Source organism: Gossypium hirsutum, chromosome D03 (assembly GCF_007990345.1).
Source record: "Gossypium hirsutum isolate 1008001.06 chromosome D03, Gossypium_hirsutum_v2.1, whole genome shotgun sequence".
Taxonomy (NCBI): domain Eukaryota; kingdom Viridiplantae; phylum Streptophyta; class Magnoliopsida; order Malvales; family Malvaceae; genus Gossypium; species Gossypium hirsutum.
This window is the reverse complement of record NC_053439.1, coordinates 8628829-8651247: the sequence shown is the minus strand read 5'-3', so window position 1 is coordinate 8651247 and position 22419 is coordinate 8628829. Positions and strand designations below refer to the sequence as shown.

General features: G+C 31.2%; 2 long non-coding RNA genes across 2 annotated transcripts; both read left to right on the top strand.

Annotated features, from left to right (window-relative positions):
* The first annotated feature begins 1066 nt into the window (after positions 1-1066).
* On the top strand, positions 1067-3036 carry LOC121215335 (uncharacterized). Its single transcript, XR_005911145.1, has 3 exons — positions 1067-1158; positions 1629-1714; positions 2657-3036. It is a non-coding gene; the product is annotated as an uncharacterized lncRNA (long non-coding RNA).
* Positions 3037-16964: 13928 nt separating this feature from the next.
* On the top strand, positions 16965-18824 carry LOC107950545 (uncharacterized). Its single transcript, XR_001698096.2, has 3 exons — positions 16965-17240; positions 17327-17420; positions 18415-18824. It is a non-coding gene; the product is annotated as an uncharacterized lncRNA (long non-coding RNA).
* The last annotated feature ends 3595 nt before the right edge of the window (positions 18825-22419 follow it).

Genomic DNA, 22419 nt, shown 5'->3' with positions numbered 1-22419 from the left:
ACTTTTTGGACTATTTTTGGATTTGAACTTTTATTTTGTGTTTTGGCATGACATTCGATAAAACAATTTTTCAAAAAATGACTATGTTTCTGCGATCAAATGTTTTTAAGAAAACAAACTCAATTTTCCAAAATATAACGTCTTAAGCACTATCATTGTAACTTATTCGATTTATTTAGAAAATGTAATAATTTACGGTTGTAATTATTAAGTATGACAAACGTTTTCAATTAAAATAGAATTTTAAATAGCAAAGGATCATGGTGTTTTTAAAAAAGCGAAAGTCAGATTTTTATCCACTTTATGTAACATCTCCAGATTTGGCTATAACGTCTAGGTCGGGTTTGGGGTGTTACATTTAATGGTATCAAAGTTAGGTTGCAAAACTTGTGTTGTGAAATTTTGGGTTTAAAATTGTATTTGTAAAAACTATTTTTTCAAGTAAAGTTTATTTTTGAATCTGAAAAATAAGTGTGTGGAATATCGAGTCTCCGGTGCCTATCCTGTAAATACTTCTGACTTAGAAATACTTTAGTTAGAAAACTCTGAAACAATTAAAACTGCACTGAGTTAGTTAGAGACTGAAAATTTCTGAACGTTTTTCTGATAATTGTTTGAAGCATAAAATAGTTGCTAATAAATACTAAAATTGATACATAAAACTTCGTAATGTAGATTGTAACAGCCCGACCCTAATCGGACAAAGTGGTTTCGAGACCACGAATCTGAGTTTAAAAATATTTTAATATTATTTTCTGTGTTAAATATGTGTGAAATTATATATGTGAAAGTTTCGTGAAATAATTTTACTGTTTGTATGCTTAATTTGAGAAAATGGCTAAATCGCGTAAAGTGAAAATTTGAGGGTTAAATATGAAAGTGCTTAATTGTTTTTGTCTTTATAAATTGGAGGTTCTATGTGGCAATTAAGCCATTTTCCAAGTTAGTGGACGGCATTAGGTGATATATATATGGTTTTCTTATATTATTAATATAATATATATATGTTATAATAAGGTATAATATATTATTATGTTATAATAAACATTAAAAAAAAGCCATTATCATTTTTTTCCCTTCATCTTCGTCACGAAACAAAACAAAAGAAAACAAAGAAACAAAGCTAGGGTATTCGGCCATTGTTGAGCTTGATTCAAGGTGAGTTCTAGCTCGGTTTTTGATAATTTTTATATTTTTGAGATCGTTGCTTCGAATACTATCCGACCCATGCTAGAATTTTTTATTTTGATGAATATTTTGAGTTATGCCATTAATGAATAATTGTGTTCTATGATGTTTGATGATGGATTATGAAATATATGTGTTAGATTAACATGTTTTGTCTTTGAATTTTTGGTAAATTTGAGTAATTAGGACTAAATTAAAAATTAAATTTTTGAGGGACTAAAATGAAAAATAAATGAAATGCATGGACTTGTATGAATACAAGGAAGATTCGGCCTAGCTATGTTGTTGTGAGATTTTGTGTAAATTGTGTTTTATGCAATTGGGATTAAATTGCAAAAAGTGTAAAGTATTAGGGGAAAATGGTAATTTGCCTATTTATGTGTTTTTGGATTAAATTGAATGTTTTAATATTTAAATTAGCTCATTCTGGATATATTTAGATCAAGAACCAAAGAAATCAAAGTTAGATCGGGGGAAAGCTAAAATCGTCGAATAATCGTCCGGTTTCGATTTTTCACCGTCCGAGGTAAGCCAACTAGCAATTTAATGTTATTAATTAATATATATATCTATTGTATTTGGATGAGCTCAAATTGAAAGTATATAGCTTGAATTTAATCAAAGTAAAAATGATATGTATATATATAAATATATGATTAATGCTCGAACATACATATATGTATACACATATATGTAAGCTCTTGAATTTAGTTGAAGAATGAATATGGCTAATGTATAAATTCTTGGTTATTAATCGAAAGGTATGTATAGTATATATATATAAGGTTCGAATGTATATATATATGTAACTACATATATGTACAAACTATCGGATTGATTAAAAATATATATGTTATATTTGCATAAGTAGTTTTGAAATGGTATGTACATGTGAGTTGACATTTATATGTATATGATAGAATTGAATGAGCACAGAAATATATATTTACATGTATATGTTTTTGTATTGAGTTTGGGTATAATTTTTATATAAGTTTATATGAAGTTCGGAAATACAAATATAATTGAATATGTTTTTGTGTTAAATTTAGGTATGACTATTATATAAAGTATGTATGAGACTCGAATATATACAAACTTATATATGTACATGTTTATGTATTGAATTTAGGTATGATAATTATATAAGTTTATGTGAGATTCAATTATGTAATTATATTCATGTGAAGCTTTTGAATGGAGTTGAAGGTACAAAATTGTTAGCTTGGATTACTATATGATGTTCGAATGTATGATATTAATAGTAGGCCTTAATGTATTAAGTTATATATCTGTATATGATCATATGTATAATTAAGTTATTGAGCTGGATTCAATATCTGAACTTTATATACCTATGTGGTTTAAAGGTATAATTTTTATATATTGAGCTAAATTTTTATACATGGAATCTTATATACATATACATTTTTAAAGTGATTTGTATTTATATAACTTGAGTGTTCAGGCTCGGTGCCCAGCAGTCTTGATGCCAGTGATATGTTTCAGACTTTAAGTCTAGCAGGCTTGTCGTCGGTGAAACATTTCAGACTTTAAGTCTAGCAGGCTTGACGCCGGTGAAACATTTCAGACTTTAAGTCTAGCAGGCTTGACGCCGGTGAAACATTTCAGACTTTATGTCTAGCAGGCTAAGTGCCAGTGTATTGAATCAGGCCTTAAGCCTAGCAGGTTTTGTGCCGGCGAATCTATTCATATCATGTGTTTACATGTATCGAATATGTGTATGATTTAGTCATATGGATTTATAGAATATGTATATACATTTGGTCATTGTGTTTGATGAGCATATAAACATTAGTTTATATGTATTTGATGAGTATGGATTTATATATATATATATATTAAATTTTATGAAATTGTTAGGTATATTCGTATTCAGATAGATGTATGTGAGAAATCTATATATGCATTTTGGTAAGTATAAATGTATTTGGTTATATTCGTTTGATGTGTATGTATATATATATATATTCGGTTATAGAATTTGTTAAGTACATAAATATGCGTTCGGCTACACACATATGAAGTGTATATGCATTCGGTTTTAGGTATTTGATAATGATGTATGCATCTGTTTATATGTAAATGATATATAAAAGTATTCGGTTGTAAGTTTTTGATGAGTATTTAAATATACAATTGTTATGCATATTGTATATACATATTTATATATTCATTGGTAAGCATTCTACGAGTACATATATTTGATTATAAATAAGATGATTATGAGTAACAAATATTCAAATAGTAATATATGTCGTTTTTGCGATTTTAATAAGTTTAATTATGAATTTATAGTATTCTTCTTTTATATATATTTTAGTTATGCTATAGATTTACTAAGCTATGTAAGCTTACTTTGTTTGTTTACGTCTATCTGTTTATAGATCAAAAAAAAAAAAATCAAATCAAGCTTCAAGCTCAGGGATCGTTAGCAAGTTTATCATCTTATCTATTGTCTCGGTATTTAAAATATTTAAATTCTAACTATGGCATGTACAGACTAGATAAATGTTTTGAAGGTCGTACTTTGTTGTATTGTATATGAATATAATAGCCATACTAAAATGGTTTATTTCCTTATAGATTTGCTAGTTTACAATGTCTTTACTAGTTGCATATTTAATGTATATGTATATGTATAATATATTTGTATTGATTTTGAGATGGTTGTGTTTTGTTCAGTAATGCCTCGTAACCCTAATTCGGTGATGGATACGGGTTAGGGGTGTTACATAGATAATATGAGAATACGATGAGTGCTCATGGAACACATAGACGTGGCGAGCGCCGTAGAGGGACTTGAGCTGAGTCGTCCTCGATGGGTAGTATGTCTAATTTGGATACGAGTAAAGACACCGACTACACCTACTGCTGAGACTGGATCTCAAAGTCGCTTGGTTGGGGATGATGCATTGTCCCAAGCCATGTTTAGAGTGTTGGAGAGGGTTGTTGGACCCCGTTCTGGTTTTGGAAACCGTGGGTCGGTAACTGAACGACTCGATTCTAACAGCGCTGAGTTATACAGGGGTGTCACTGGAGTCTCCCCGACTATGGCCGAATACTGGTTGGAATCCACCGAAAGAATCATGATTGATATCGACTGCACCCTTGAGAAAAAATTGAAGGGTGCAATATCTCTACTTCGCGATGAGGCGTATTAGTGGTGGTTAATGGTTGAAGAGGGTACTCAGTCAGATTGGATTACTTGGGATTATTTTAAGACCGCTATCTAGAGTAAATTTATGGGGGGGCGAGTTATGTTGATGCTCGTAGAAGTGAGTTGATGAACCTCACTTAGGGAGTAGGACTGTGGTCGAGTATGAGGCTGAATTTTTGAGACTGAGTAGTTATGCTCGTGGGATGGTATTAACTGAGTATGAGAAATGTGTCCTCTATGAGGAAGGATTAAGGGATAATCTGAAAGTTCTGATAGCTCCGTAGAGGGAGCGAGAATTCGCCGTCTTGGTGGACAAGACAAAGATTGCTGAGGAGGTTAAGTGTATTGAACGCGAGAATAGGGACCAAGAGAAGGGTAAGAATAAGAGGGATTCGAAGCCCTCTAGTTTTGTTTAGAGGCCTATGAAACGGGCCAGGTCTGATGGGCCTTAGAGAGTTAGGGTTCCAGTTACTCTTTTTGTGGCTCTGTCGTGTGGGGAATGTGGTAGACGCCATCCAGGTGAATGTTGGAGGAGCTTGGAGGCGTGTTTACGGTGTGGGTCTATGGAGCATTATATCAGAGATTGCCACAGCATTCTGATCAGGTGCAAGCACCAGCTCCAGGATTTGTTCAACCTTAACAGGTAATTCAACAACCACCTAGAGGTCATGGTCCGGCTAGGGGTGGTGATCGTATGGGCAGAGGACAGTGACCACTGGGCAGAGGTGCTAATCAGACTGAGTCGAGGCAGCCTATGTTGGTTTATGCTGCTAGACGTCATGAGGACAAAGATGCCACTGATGTGATTACGGGTACGTTCTTTATTTATGATGCCTCTTATTTTGCATTAATAGACATAGGGTCAACACATTCTTACATACCTAGCTATGTTTCTATAAACTTGGGGATTTCTATTGAGAGTAGTTCTGAAAGATTACTGTACTTAGTCCGTTGGGTTAATCTTTCGGGTTAATAGACTGTATAGGAATGTACCATTAGAGATACAAGGGGTTGTGTTTCCAACTAATCTGATGGAGCTACCATTTAGAGAATTTGATCTGATTTTGGGAATGGATTGGCTTGTAGAGCATCGAGTTAGCTTGGATTATGCATCTAAGAGAGTAGTTTTGAGATCAGAGAATGATGTGGAGGTGGTTATGATTAACGAGCATCGGGATTACTTATCCATTATGATCTTTGCTCTTGTAGCCGAAAAGCTGGTTCGTAAAGGATGTGAGGCATATCTGACTTTTGTAAGTGATTCAATTTTTGTGGATTCATCTATTGGGAACATCTGAATGTTAAAGAATTTTTAGATGTTTTTTTATTGAAAAGCTACTGGGTTTGCCTCCAGATCAGGAGGTCAAGGTCGGTATCTAGCTGCTACCTGGTACAACTCTGGTATCCATCGCTCCTTATCGTATGGCACCGAAGGAGCTTATAGAGTTAAAGGCTTAGAGTCAAGAACTTCTTGATTATGGGTTCATCCGTCCTAGTGTGTCTCCGTAGGGGGAACCAGTGTTATTTATAAAGAAAAAAGATGGTACAATGAGAATGTGTATCGACTATAGTCAATTGAATAAGTTAACAATGAAGAACAAGTACCCATTTCTGAGGATTGATGACTTGTTTAATCAGTTTCATGGGGCTTAAGGTTAAAGAGGTTGATGTCCATAAAATTGCTTTTAGGACTCGTTATGGGCACTACAAGTTCCTAGTCATTCCCTTTGGTTTGACGAATGTTCCAACTGCATTAATAGATCTTAGGAACCGGGTTTTCCAGCTGTACTTGGACCAGTTCATCGTAGTCTTCATAGATGACATTCTAGTATACTCTAAGACCGAAGATGATCATGATGAGCTTCTTAGAGTAGTTCTTCAGATACTTCGTGAGAAGCAACTCTACGCTAAGTTGAGAAAGTGTGGATTCTGGTTGAGGGAGGTGACTTTTCTGGGTCATGTGGTTTCTGCAAAGGCTAGCGTGGTGGCTAATGCTCTTAGTCGTAGGGCAATGTCTGATTTGAGGGCGATGTTTGCTCGCTTAAGTTTGTTTGATGATGGGAGTTTGTTAGCCGAGTTGCAAGTTAAGCCGACTTGGATTGATTAGATTCGAGTTAAAAGTTAAGGGATTATTCTCTAGTTCTGCGATTCCGTCAGGTGGAGGATGGTAGTACTTCTGATTTTGGGTTGAATAATGATGGGGTTCTATGTTTTCATGGACGGACTTGTGTACCGAATGATTTTGATTTAAAGTAGTCTATTCTGAGGGAAGCACGTAGTAGACCTTATGCTATGCATCCTAGAGGAAATAAAATGCATTCTGGTGACTTGGGTTGAAACGAGAGGTAACGAACTAGCTGAAACGAGAAGTAAAGCCAGGTATTTTTTTTTGTTTTGGGATTTTAGTGAATTGGGGGTTCTAGTTATTCTTTAGAATGGAAAGGCCTATTAAGTGTGTTATTCGTTTTAATGCTTGATTACGAGAGAACCGTGAAACGAGTGGTATTCTTCTAGTTGGTTAGGTGTTGCGCGGTTGCTGGCTGTTGACAATAAGTGTATGAATGCGTTGGATGCTATTGTGAGGCTATTTTCATGGACAATTCTTGTTTGAGTCTCGTAATTATTTACTGAAATTGGTCGTTGGATTATTGATTTTAGGTATTAGGAATCTTGTGGTTACATTCGTAGCAAAATCGAACCAGGTGTGTAACGAGAAACCCGAAAAAAATAACGAACAGTGAAAGCCGAAATTAGGGCCTGTCGACTCCATAAGGGTGTGTGGTAGGCTGTGTGCGACACATAGCTATGTGATAGGCCGTGTGTGAGGTCGTGTGTGACACACGGTCTAGGCCATTTTGGGCCGTGTAGGCGACACGGCCGTGTGGGGCAAAAACTCAAAATTTTTCCCTAGGGTCGTACGTATCATCTCGATCGACTGTGGGCCTTTTGTGGGGTTGGTATGTGATTTTACAAGTTATTAAGCATGAAATCTATTAATTGGATAGCATGAAACTTGACGTAAATAATGTTTAATATGTATAATTTGTTATGTATAAAGCATGTTATACATTTGTTATACGAGCATAATGATATGTAATTTTGGTATCTGTTGTTTCTGTTATATCTGACTATGGGGTGGGACACGTATTATGTGGAAGAAGCATTCTGTGTGAGGCGATACCTCGCCATTATACTAGTAGCATTGCTGCAATTATTCTGAAAAGTGTCGTATAGACACTATGCGGTGTGTAGGGCTGGGTGGGTGTTTTATACCCCACGTGGTGTGTTGGGATGATCGGAGCTGGTGTGTAGAGGATGGTGGTAGGAATACACATATCTGTATCTGTATTTATCTGTTGTGATTCTTATTCTGTAAGAGATTTATGTCTGTATCTGTTTCCGCCATGTGATTAAATCTGAATTTCTTTTTACGCATGAGTTACACACTGAGTTTTAAAAGAAAACTCTCTCTGTTTGTCTAATAATTTCAGGTAACCCTTAGACTTAGGTGAATCGGTGCGACGGGAGCTCGGTTGTGTTCACATTTCCGTAAAACTTTATTTACATAAATTTGACTTATTTAAAATTCTGATTTTAGAGTTTTGTAAATTTTAGACTCTCTGGACTTTTGGGAATATTTTTGGATTTGAACTTTTATTTTGGGTTTTGGCATGGCATGACATTTGATAAAACAATTTTTCAAAAAACGGCTATGTTTCTGCGATCAACTGTTTTTAAGAAAACAAACTCGGTTTTCCAAAATATAACGTCTTAAGCACTTCCGCTGTAACTTATTCAATTTATTTAGAAAATGTAATTATTTAAGGGTTGTAACTATTAAGTATGACAAACGTTTTCAATTAAAACGAGCTTTTAAATAGCAAAGGATCATGGTGTTTTTCAAAAAGCGAAAGTCAGATTTATAACTATTTTACGTAACATTTCCAGATTCGACCATAATGTTTAGACTGAGTTTAGGATGTTACAGCTTTTGTATAACACTCAAATAATATGAGTTTAAAATTTGCCATCCCCCTCCCTCTTTTTACAATATTGTAATGATAATTTTTTTCTCAATTAGATTATTTCTTGAAGCCAACGAGTTATTGAATCTAAATTATTGTTTAAATAACACAATATTGTATTCGTATTTAACTAAAAATATTCATCAAGGTTTTTATAACTAATATGGTCTATAAATGATTAAAAGTTGTTAATGGCTGGGTTGGGATCCTCCATTGTATTAATAACATATACTAAAGTGTACGTTCATATTTGTAAATGATTAACTCAAATCTATTTAGGTCTATTGATATGTTTTTTATTATTAAAATATAATTATTTTAATTTAATATTTATTAGTTATATTTATATATATTTTATTACTTTTACATAAATTTTCTTTTATTAAAATTTAAATATAAATAATTTTAACATATTTATTCATATTTACATTTATATAATATATTTAATTTTATAGGACATAAATTACAATCATATAGGGTAGCCCACTATATACTGAAATTATGGTTTGTGGTTTGCTCTCAATACTAAATAATTGTAAAGAATTAATATTTGATGTATTGTCAATGTATAAGTCTCATGCATCATCGGTTAATAATAAAATGGCATATAATTATTTTTGTAAAATAAAAAATATAGAAAGACTTGAAAATAAATACTATTAAATTTATTAAATATAATTAAATATTAATTTTTTTGAGTTTTAGGTTTCAAGTTTCAGGTTTTAAATCTTACGTTTTGGTACCAAAAGTATACATGAATTTTATGTTCATTTTAATACAATTTGTAATGTTATATATAAACTTTAATTAGGTGCATTTGTATACATCAAACTTTAATTTTTGTTCAATTTTCACATTTCACTACCTACTATCTATGTGGCACAATTTTTTGTTAAATCATGGGTAAATTGTTGACTTGATATTTTATTATGTTAAAAATAAACAAATAAATTTAAATGATTTTCACCTATATTAAAAAGAATAGATTTTTTGGGGAATAAGAAACTCTTTTCTCAAATGTGTTTATTTTTTAAATCTAGGTGGAAATAATTTAATTTTATTTGTTGATTTTTTAACCTAACAAAACGTTATGTCGCATAACTTAACAAAAAAATATACAATATAGATAACGAGATCAGTAAAAAATGAAAATTGAACAAAAAATAACGTTGGATGTATACAAATATATCAATTTAAAATTGATGTATAAAAATTTAATATAAATAGGATGAAAGTGAAGTAATTGTGTGTTTTTCTTTTTCTTCTCTAAATCATGTAGGAGGAAATTAAGCAATATATATGGATTCACCCATTTTCAAAATGCTGTTGTTTCTTTATTTATAAAAGCAAGTAAAATAATTACAAAGGTAATTCCACATGTAAATATCATATCATATGGATGCTTTTACTTTTTCAACCCACAGCTTAAGTATACGAAACCATCACGACTTTTTTTTATATTTTTTTTACCCTAGTAAAATGAGAATGTGAAATATTACTTGTATTTAGCGAAGCAAATTACAGTTAAACTTAGCCATAAAAAAGGAAAGCAACAGATTTAACCATATGGTAAAATTTTTAATTTTGTTAGACCCAATGCAAACATTGTAAAAAGTAAAAACACCCATCCTTTTTGTTAGCTAACTACCTTGAAAAGGTTAAAGCAATGACCAAATTTCTACCAACTACTTGGCTTTGAGTTAGTAGATAAATATCAATAAAATTTACCAAGCATCCAATTATTCTGAAGAAAAAGTAAAAAGTTTTCAAGTGTGAAAAGTTAATACTCAAATTCCAAAAAGGTTACGGTGATAACAGGAGATTTGTTTAAGAAAATAAAACAAAGTATGGCTCATACAAAAATTCAATGTAACTTGTAAATAAAGATAATGAGGTAAGGATTAGGAGGAAAACCCTTGGAACCTCTACCTCCTTTTTAACATTGCTTTTGAAGATACCTCTTCAAATTAAAGGCATTTTTCAAGCAATGAGCAAAGCTTAAATAGTGAAGCTTTCAAGCCAAAAATTATGGAGGCCCTTCTATTTAAAAAATTAGGTGATTTAGTTTTTGTATATTAGATTAAAGAATAAATCGGTCCTTTTCTTAAAAATTCTATCCATTTTTACTATTAAAAACTGGTATTGTACGTTAGCATGAAGTACACGTAGCGTGCCACGTAGCGTGCCACGTGTCACTATCTAGTTATTTTGTCAACTATGTCAGCTTTTAATAGTACAAATGGATGAAATTTTCAATAGAAAGGACTGATTTGCTCTTTGATATAATGTACAAGGACCAATTTGCCTTTTTTTATTAAAAGCTACAAAATACAACCTGACTCCAAATACATGGGTTTCTGTGCTACTTTTACCAGTAAAAGCGCTTTGAAATGTTAATAGCTTTTTTCTTTTGATTTTTGAAAATCATTTTTGATATTTATTTCAAATATTTAACACATATTTGAATGTGTACGGGTTATATTTGCGTGTAATTTTGACATCTAAAATATAGTTTATATATTAAAATCAAAATTTAAAAATAATTTATATTAATTGTATAAAAAACATTTAAAATTTATTTTTCATATATCAAAGTATTAATAATAAATTACAATAAATGGTGCTTTATATTTTTATTATAATTTAAGTTGTTATATTTTATATACATGATATCAATTCATTCGAATATCATTTAATGCACATATATAGATTGAAATGTAAATGAATTTTTTACTTTACAACATCATGTCTAAAATATATATTTTATCTTCTTAAGTACACATACCCATATCTAGAATATCATCTATAAAGGTTACGTAATAATTGTAACCATCTTGAACACTAACATTCATGGGGTCGCATACATTAGTCATCTTACCTTCCAAGCAGGATTCATATTGTGGAAGGTCAAATTCCTTAAGAGAACTTAATGTGCCATATTCACAAGTCTAATGATTTTTTCTTGGTTAATATAACCAAGTCTCAAATGCCAAAGGTACACCTCATTAGAGTAGAAAGCCTGATTGTAAAAGGCCAAGTTGGGACCGATTGAATTGTGTATAAGTTGTATGTAATGTATGACTTTATGCTATACTTTGGTTGACAGCATGTCTGGCATTTCATATCTTTAATTGCTAAATCCATGTTGAAAGTTGTGTAGTGAATGCATGTATAGCATATTGAATTTTGAAACACTGATTGATATGCATGTAATATGCCATCATTGAGATTGAGCTTGCATATATTTAAATTACACACCATATGTGATAGTGACTATATGGAAAGCATGTATACATGCCACTTTTACCGTTAAATGATAAGTATGCAAGGCATACACTGATACTATATATTGGTATGCATGTTAAGCATGCCATTGTACCGAAACTGCTATTGAAATGTATGACATATTTCATCTGCATAGGGTAGGTATTTGGGGTTGACGGAGGAGTTCCATGGAGTACTAACGACCTTTAAAGTCCTTAAAATCACTGTCAGTGTACTGCACCGGAGTACCAATGACATTGGGCGATTTAATCGCATTATTGGAAGCTTGTTTGCAATACTGGTGGTTAGTCCACATTACTGACAACTTGTCTACATTTTTACTTGCAATTTATCTGCATTACAATTTCTGGTGGTTTATCCACATTGAGCTTCGGCTCACACTATTTGGAGTTTGGTAGACGGGTTCTAGGGAACTCATGGTGTGTAACAGGTGGTTGGCTAGGAACCTTTTGCATTGTATCATACAACATAGCATGCTCATACACTGATTGGTAATTGCTTCGTAATGATGTGATATGAATGTATGAATGTATGTGTTTTGTATTATGTTTAGTCTCACACTGAGCTTTCATAAACTCACTCCCCTACATTGTTAAAATTCTTAGGTAACCCTCAAAACTAGGACAGGACTCAACATATGGAGCACCACCTCGGTCATCGGATTACTTTTAAATAAAGTACTCTTAATAAGTTTTCTATTGGTTTGGTTATGTAATTTTTAATTTATTTGGTCTTTGGCTTGATTATTTTTTATTTGGGGATTTTGTGCATGCATTATTCATTTGAGTAGTTTGAACTTAATAACCGGTAATTGCATGTTATCTGGCTTAAGTAAAATTGACATTGTTCATCAATTTCCACTGCATTACAAATGTTCGGTTTTTGTAACACAAAACATTAACTCAATTAGTTTTTTTTTAATTTCACAAATAATGATTAAAGGGCGATAATACAAATGGTTTTATAAAATATCAATATCGACAATAAATGAATCCTAAGTACAAACGACTTGATAAGAAAATGTTTTAATATAACTCGAAGAACAACAATAACGTTTTTTTCCTAAAATTAATTGGATTAGGGTTTTTAAAAGATTAGTTGCTTTACTTAGCCATTTCAATGGCTAATGTAGCCTTCATGATTCGACTATAACATCTAGGCCAGGTTAGAGAGGTTATACATACAATATGAATTAAGATGATGGATGTGTCTTACATTAAAACATGAAAATATTTGTGAGTCGTACTAATAATTGATACATGAACTTAATCCATTTGGTATTCATATGTACTAATAATTGTTTCATGTTTGGCCATCATACAAACTTAAGTAGAGCTTCGTGGTAAGTTACTTAACTAAAATGATCTTGAGTGTATAACCATCAACTCCACATCTATCATAACATGAACTGCGCATGAGTCATCATGAGGTAATCTCAACGAGTAACATGTATGACTAGTTGTCCTCTATAAAAAGAAAACTATTACTCAGTGGAACCCATATGATAATACCTACCTCAAGGTTGTCAAATTATCATATATTATCACAAGATAGTTATCTCTTTTAAGGAAATCTCCTCAGTGAAATCCAAATGATAATATCTACCTTAAGGCCAACAAATTGTCATGCCATCATAAGAGACCATTGATGGAGGTCGTAGGTCTTATTCAGAGACCTTCTCTCCTTAAATATTTTAGAAAACATGCAAGGTTTTTTTATTTTTGGTTTCAATCATGAATGATTAGAATGTCATGACGTTTACCTATGACATTCATTTTCCTAAACTATATGACATGATTATCACACATATGCATGGACATCCTTTTTAGCAAATTTAAATCATGATATAACAAGAAAAGCATAAAAAGTAAATTGGCTCTGATCAGCCTAAAGTTTCCATGATTCCATCCTAGAAAAACAAATAAAAAAATTAGATTTATTATCCCATAAATTCTTTGGCCTTTTGGGTGAAAGCCAAATATCATGGTTTTGGGTTTCTTAAAACCTAAAAGCCTAGAAAAATCACCAAAGGGATCTATTGTCAAACCATCGTCATCACCACAGGTTACCACTGTCGTTGTCGCCAACTTTCACCAGTTGGCCCACTACCGGTCACTTGCCAATTGGTTGGGTCAGGTTTGCATCATCTCGATTGGTTTTGGATGCATCTCGGTTCTTCAGGATTCACTGAAAAATTAGGATTAAAAAAACTATAAGTTTGTTTGCGACACACATGAATTATTCTAAAACAATAAAACATATGTTGAGGTGATTGTCCACGATCTGATTACATATCCCAAAATTTATTAAAACTTAAAATTACACCCAATCTAATTTTTAGGAATCACAACTTCTGTAAAATTACTTTATCATATATATAATTAAATAATTAAATACATTCATTCACATACATAACCCAAAATCTACATATAATTAAAATAATGTCACATCTTATTAAAATTAACCAAACATGAAGAAGAGAGAAAATTCAGTATTGATTTATACTATAAACATTACACAACCTAGCTCTGGTACTAATTGTTGAAAAAATCTAGTCAAGAAGACGATTTAAAGTTATAGAGAAAGTTTAAAAATTTTCAAAACTAAGTCGACTTGTGATATTTATACCAATAAACTCTTTACCGAAAAGCACCTATGCTTTGTGCGATACTAATTTGAAACAATCTTGATCATGCTATCCTCGTACTACGAATTGCACCAACATAAACCAAACACAGAACAAGAAATAGTATTGTTACTTTCAGTAGGAAAGTAATTCTCTCAATAGAAACAGGTAAAGATAGTAATTCTCAAAAAGTAGAATTTATTCTTAATTAAATAAATTACTTCTATTCTTTGGAAGAATAATGATAACTCAATAATCTAAAAGTATATGAATTAGGTCCACTGGTGCCATTTATAGGGAGAGATAGAAGAATCCTGATTGAACAAGCCCTTCAGAAATAATATTTATTTAATAGAAAACATACTATTATGCCAATTGGATTAGGGGTGGGTGGCACACCCTAGTTAATAATATTAGAGTTGTCACTCCTCTCTAGTTAATGAGGGGATTTTGGGCCTTTCATGTATTAGGTCCAATTATATGTGCTTCCTAAACTTTTGACTCAACACTTTATAATTTGTTCAATGGATAATATACAAAGACTATTAATGTAATCAATGGATATTTTATTAAACCAATTTGTTCAAAAAATACAAGTATACAAAACGAATATACAAAATGAATATACTACACTTAAGGGCACTAGATCCAACATAATACACATATGACAAGGTCATTAGATGAGAAATTGACAAATATCTTTCATAATGGTATATAATGGAGAGAGCTCAATCATGGTAATTTAGTGGAATGACTCCAAGACTAAAGAGTGTTGTAATTGATAGAAAAAGTGTCATAACTTAATTTCAAATTGTTTGAGCACTAACTATATATGTATAATTGGTCCTTTCTCTAGCTTAGTATAACTTGGATGATTTGCATTGGAATCGATGATGTGAAAATATGAAAATGACGAATTAGAGAAACAAATTGCGTGTATTACTATCCGCAGTGAATTGTTTTCTCGCCATGACCAATAGATGACTTCGCATTAAATTAATTACTTTGGATTATTATTGATCATAATTAAATCATTGAAGCTCGAAGTAAAATTTAAATTCATTAGTCATCATGGTTACATAGAATGAGGTGATTATATTTATTTACTCATAGATTCTAGTACGGTAAAGTTGCCATGACTTTAACGAGATTGAAATTAGGTTGAGAAAATAATTTAATTAAGTTAATTAATTAATATTTTTGGGTATAGAAAAATTATTTGTTGGGTTCAATAAATTGTAAATGAGTTAGCTTAAAGACCAGATAATATATAATTGTACACTATACATGACGAAGCCCAACTAGGTTGGATAGAAAGCAAATGTTGGCAACCCTTAGTCTTGGAATAAGGTATCGCCACCACTCACTCTAATATACTCCAACTAGGAGTATGATTTTCCTATTTAAATGATATTATTCGGTTACACCTTATTCATTTGAGACTCTTGTTATTTTCTCTATAAATGGAGATTGTGAGCTAGGTTAAAACTATATCTAATCCAAAATCGTTATTCTGTCGAAAAATACTGATAATTTATTTTTAGAATAATTTTTTTTTGACAAAGCTCATTACTTTTTCCCGATTTCTATAGAAAGTGATTAACTTTTCCATTGAAAGTTAAGATAAAGTATTCATTGTGTTCATCAATTCTTGAATAGAGCCCACACTCTGGCAAGCTGAGGTCGAGATTAGTGGAGAAGATTAAGTGGTTGAAAGCCGAGAACAACATACTCCGCCTATTTTGAAAATACAAATTTAATTCAAGTAAAGGGTTTATTGCAATAAATATTGCAATGGCTCAATTTTTATAAAATTTTTAAAATTTAGTTGTGCAATAAAACTGTTTTCTAAATCCTAATTTCTAACTGAAACTCTATTAAAAATAACCATAATTCAAATCTAAAATTAGATTCATACTTATGAACTTAAAACTAACCTTAAAACACTTAGGCTTTTACTGGAAACCAAAATCTACCTCACTTCCTCTTTACAACTCATCAATGGCATTTATTAGGAATCAAGTCCAAACTCACATCAAATATGATTTCTAACTTAAAATTTTTTTCTAAACCGTAAACATCAAGAAATCTAAAAACTCTCAACTTCTCATCTCTAATCCCCTTCAACTTGAATATAGCTTAAATAAAATGAGAAAATCATAGGAAAATCAATTTTTGTGGATAGCACATCATTAGATTAAATTGAAATAATAATTAGCTTGTTGTATTTTTAGAAATCAAAGCCAAGAACTCATTCTACCACCAATTTCATATTCATGCAAAAATGGAGAAAATAGAAAAGAAAATGAAAAACAATAATTTAATCTTTAAAATATTGCGGATTTTGTTGGAAAATATGCTTAGCTTTCAAGATTGATTGATTGAATTAAAACCTTTGAAAATGGTTGAGAGAACAAAGTTAATTGTGAAAAATGAAATGGTAAATGTCCAAACCCCTTCAAGAACTTCCAAGGGTCTACTTGCTATTGGGCCCTTGGTCAAATTACAAATTAAAACCCTCTATTGCTCAAAATCTAACTTTTGTCTATTTACTCAATTGCCTAAAGAATTTTACAAATTTTACAATTTGGTCCTAATCTCTTATCCCATAAATTAACAACCCACCACTTAAACCTAACTCTTAGGCCTTGTTTGGTTCACATGAATGGCTTACCTATTCCTCCCTTATTCAACACAAAAAAAAAAACTATTTAGGGGTTTGGTTGGCTGTAAAACCTATTCCATTGAATAGCCATTATAGCCTAATTCCTCAAAACCACTGAATAGCAATTCAATGCCATCTCTAATGAATGGCTATTCAACGCTTCTAGTAATATACGAAATTATTTTTCTTTCCTTTTCTACCCATCTTACATCCTCTTCAAACTCCTAACTCCCATCTGAGATTTTTTCAATAAATCTCAAAGATTATCGTGTGAGTATGACATTTCTCTGTTTTATTTAAACTTTCTCTTCTTACTTTCTCTTTACCCTCACCATTCTCCCAATATACCTATGTAGAACGTTTGGAGTGAGCAAGAAGAGGGGTTTGAAAGAACAACAGCAGCAACCATGGCGAAGAATATCAGCGTAACAAAGAAAGCCTTGATTTCAGGTTTAATCAAACCCTCAAGAATGTCTAAGTGTACCTCTTCTAATCATTCCAATTTCCCATTAATTTTTTTCATCTATTTTCTTTCTGGTTTCTCAATGTTGATTTTGGGTTGTTCTTTTTCATTAGATTTAGATAAATACCTCCTGATCTTTCTAACTTCGGTTTTGATTCTGAATTTCCGTGGAAAAATTTTTCCTCTTTAGGGGGAAATTTTGATTTCGAAAAAATTTTCAATTAGGTTTATTTGGTTTAATTTGTTGCGGTTTGCACTTAGATTGAAAGCGCCTTTTGGGAATTAAAGCCAGATCTCACAAGTTCTACTTAATGGCATAACCTGATTTCTCTTTCTTTTGGAAGATGATCCTTTCATCTTTGTGCTTAGATCATAGGATTTATCTATTTTTCCCTAAAAAGTCTGATATTTTGGTTTATTTTGTAATTTGATCATGGCATTGTTGTTGGGGAATCATAGGCATCACAGGGGTTCAAAAAGGGTTACTCATTTGTCTTTTAGCTTGGTTTTCCTGATAATAAAAAAAGGACAGTTACTAAACGTGGGGAGTTCATAAAGTTTATGGAACAAAAATGTTACAATTTGTTTGCCCATGCTTATGAATGATAATATTGCTGAGCTTGGATTTCTTAATGTAAATTAGCTGAAATGCTAAGCGGAGTTGTTTTTCTTAATGTAAATTGGTTGAAGATCAATGCTAACATGGGTTGCAATGTTATTTTTCTTTATGCAAATCTCTCTTTCACTGTTAAGAAGTCAAATTGAAAAAATTTCCTCTGCAGTAAAGTTCCCTTGTCCTGTTATATAACCTTTATTACCTTGCCTATGTGGATTTGGTAATTGATGGTGGTTTTTATTATCTTAAGAGTAAAAGCAAATGCTAGGATTACATGTTAATAAAATCTTTGCTCCGTGCACTTGCTTATTCCATATTTATTGCTTCATCAACAAATAATAATTTTCTTTTATGCCACTTTTAAGGTTGCTTAAGGGTCGTAGTATTCCTGGTAAAATATTATTGACCAGAAGGTCAGATATACTTGATGATTCAGGTTCACAAGAATGATCTCCCAGTTATCAAAGAAGCTTACCACAGAATGATAATGGTACAAGTGATGACGTGGACAAATCTGTGGAGGTGACGTTTAGAGTGACTGTAGTATCTTTCATGTATTCTATTACGAAAATACGAAAAAAATGATTTAGTCTTGTACTATGTGACTTTGGACTTTTTTAAAAGTCCATGATTTAAGTAACTGAAAAACATTCCTTTCATTTAAGGAGGGGTCAGAAATACAAATAATTCTGATGGTAATACGACTATTAATAAGTTAACATCTTCAACCTCAAAGAATGAGGTTTTTTAATGTAAAGTGATGATCTTTTGTTAATTTCGGCCACCTTTATTATTATCGGCTTTGTAGAATGTTTCATATAAAAAATTCTCTTACAATTCACTGGATTGTGCTTTTAAAGCTTAATAACATCTTAATTGTTGCATTCCTATTGTAAGGAGTTGCTTCTATTTAATGATGCCAAGGTACTAGGGTTTGCTTTTAGTATCAATTTATCTTTTTAGGAGGCATTTAGTATCAGGTTTTAGTTTGTTCCAAATGTATTTTTCTTAAGGGTGTTATGTTTCTTTATTGTATGATCTTGGTGGCTTTCTTTTCCAATTAATGGAATAAATGAAGCAACAGTTTAGAGCGAAAGAATCTGTATATCTCATATTTGATATCCAGGGTTAACCAATTTGTCATCGGATGGATAAATTGTATTTATTAAATAAATTTTTATTTTATGAACTGAAAATAGGGATATGCACCACCTAATTCAGATAGAAGGGAGGGAGTTTTAAGGAGGAAACACCTTGAGTATCTTGATTGTGTTGCCCAATTTTTCCATCCATCGACAGTGATTGTTTTTTTAGAAACAAGCACATTATGATTGATCTTGGCACCGATAATAACAACAAGATTAACTAGGCTCTCAAGGACAAACAGGAGTTCATAGACATCCTTGAGATTGTATACTATGGGGCAAGGAAAGGTCGTGGTCTGGTAATTGCTCTGAAAGATTACTTGACAAAGTAACGCCACTGAGTATTCTTGTAACCTGTAGTTGATCAGAATCTAGACTGTATGTAGATATGTTTTTCGTTTGCAATGCTTGGTAGCATGAATGTAGAGGATAATCCAATTTGAGATGAAACTTTGAAATATACATTTTATATGCTCTTTTGATGCTTGTTTACTGTATTGCAGCTTAGCTTGGAGTGACTTTCCTTACAATTGTTTGATAACGAACAAGTGTTTTAATTTAACTATATAAAAATATAAATGATATGTTTATAAAGATGATAATCTATTGATTCAGCCATGGTTGTAGATGGATCTTCCAATTTCCAATTAACTCAATTGAAGATTATATAAACTTGATTTTTATTATATAAAAGATAAAAGAAATTTATTATAGGAAGAAAAAGAGAGTAAGGAAAAAATAAATGGATAATGGAACATTTAGCACATAAAATATGTGTTTAAAAATAATAAAGTAGTTATAAATTATTTTTATAATATTATATATTATGATTTTTTAATTCATATTTTAATAATAATATTAAGAATGTTATTAAATTATATATTATTTTATTAAATTATATTTAATAATAATTGTGGTAAAATATGATTAAATTATTTATTATTTTTTTATTAAATTATATTTAATAATAATCTTATTAAAATTTAAAAACAACAATTATCTATCTAAAAAAATTCTAATAAGGGTATTTTGGTCATTTAAGTCTTTTTTCTTATGCTATTACAACATCTATTCCATTCAACCAAACACAAGACACCATTACAACTCTATTCCATTCCAGTTCTATTCCATTCTCTCCAACCAAACGTGCCCTTATTCTTTAATACCTCTCGGTTTGACTTCCTGGAGTAGCTAGATACACAATTTTGACAAAATTAACATTTCCAATTCTCGAAAATTCTCAAGTGTTACATGTTGAATTTTATTTTTTTTGTTTAGAAGCAATATTATTTAGTTGCAATTAAAATAATATCACAACTAAAATTGAAAAAACTCATAAAATTTAAAATTATATATAATGTATCATAATAAGCACATAACTAAAATTTAGATATATCACTACTTAATAATCACCGAGCAATATGAAAAAATATTGATGGCAAGAAAAAGTTCCATCAGCTAAACAATATACGATGGTTGAGTTTCATTTTCACCAACAAAGGTCCAATATATAAAATTCTTTCTAGATATTGAATTTCTTTTAGAAAATTCATCTGCATGATTGGTTTTGCAGAATGAACATGTTGAATTTATCTTTTCTTCTACAGTCATCCTATATAATAATGTATTATAAATGAAAATTAGATTATAATAATATATATAAATAAAAAAACAAATAATTACTAGTGTAAATATTTTTATAATAAGATTAAATAAGAATCTTGTTGAAAATTACTTAATAATAATTTAATACAATTTTCTTTTTAACAAAGAAACATGTATACTTTCTGGAATCATAAACAAGTTTAGAAAACATAGATCAAATGCGCTTGAATTGCTTTTTTTTCTAAAAATGAGTGGATTTAAGAGATTAGATGGTATTCAATGTAAATGGAGAACAACAAAGGTGAAGTTACGAGAAGAAACAAATTTCTACCTTATGTCTGTGATAACCACCAATTATCCAGAAATAGAAGATTTGCTTGTTATCATCAAGGAGTTCCAATCTTTTAGAGAACCAAGGTTTAAGCCCTACTTTTTGCATTTTTCCACTTTTATTTTTCAGCAACTATGGATGAAAATCAAGCTAGCAGAAGTATTAAATGCGGTAGATAATGACTAAAAATGAGCTTGTTGGGTCAATGGTAAAATTTTGACACAAATCCCTTTTATCTTAAGTTCTATCCAACCCAACCCCGTTTCTCCCTCTCTCTTTTTTCCTTAATTTCGGCCATAAGGGCAATTTGTCAAAACAACCCTTGAATTTGTGAGACTTTAACTATTAAATCACTTTCCTAATCACATAAGGTTTTCTACTTCATATTCAACCCTAATAAGAACTTCTTCCCTTATTTCTTTCCCATTCTTCCTTCATCATTCCTTTTACAAAAATACTTTTCGCTTCTTTTGTTGGAAATTTTATTTTGAATCTGAGTTTGAGATCGAAACTCGTTCGAACTGCTCTTCATATCAATTTAGCAAAACGTCGACAATTTCCATTCTAACGAGCCAAGATCAATAAGCATTCTTGTTTCTAATTCCATAGAACCTTAGAATTCTAGAATAGCATCGTTCTTGACAATCTTTCAAATTGTTATCGAATCTTTTTCAAGTTTTCCCGAAAATCTTGCTAAAATTTGATAAATATTGAACATCGATATTAATTCTTATGCTTTTGTAAATCGAAAGACCTATTGTAGGTGACCCAGATTAGATTTGGACGTAAGGATCGTTGTATGAGAACCAAAAAGTTAGGTATGTATTCTTTCATGAGAAAACCAAACCAACCTAGTCTACACGACCTACCACACGGGTATATGGCCCGCCCGTGTAGATCACACAACCTCACACACTACCAAGTCTCCACTGGAACCCTAGAACTTTACTTCTCACACGACCCAGGGCTTCCTACACAACCGTGTGTTCCCTGAAACCTAGAAATTACAGTTTTGATCTAAAATTTTATGTTTTAATTAGTTTAGTCCCTAAATAGGTTTCAAAATAATTTTAGAGAATTAAATTATGTAATTAGGTCCTTGATTATATATGGCATGTTGGAATCCATGAATGATTAAATTAATACAATATTTTTTTACATCTATGAATATTTGCATGAACTATAAATTGTATATGCTACTTTATATATTTGATTGATCGTATGAACGGTATGCCTTATATTATTGTCAAATAGAATGTATGAATATGCTTGAGATTGTTACTGATTTG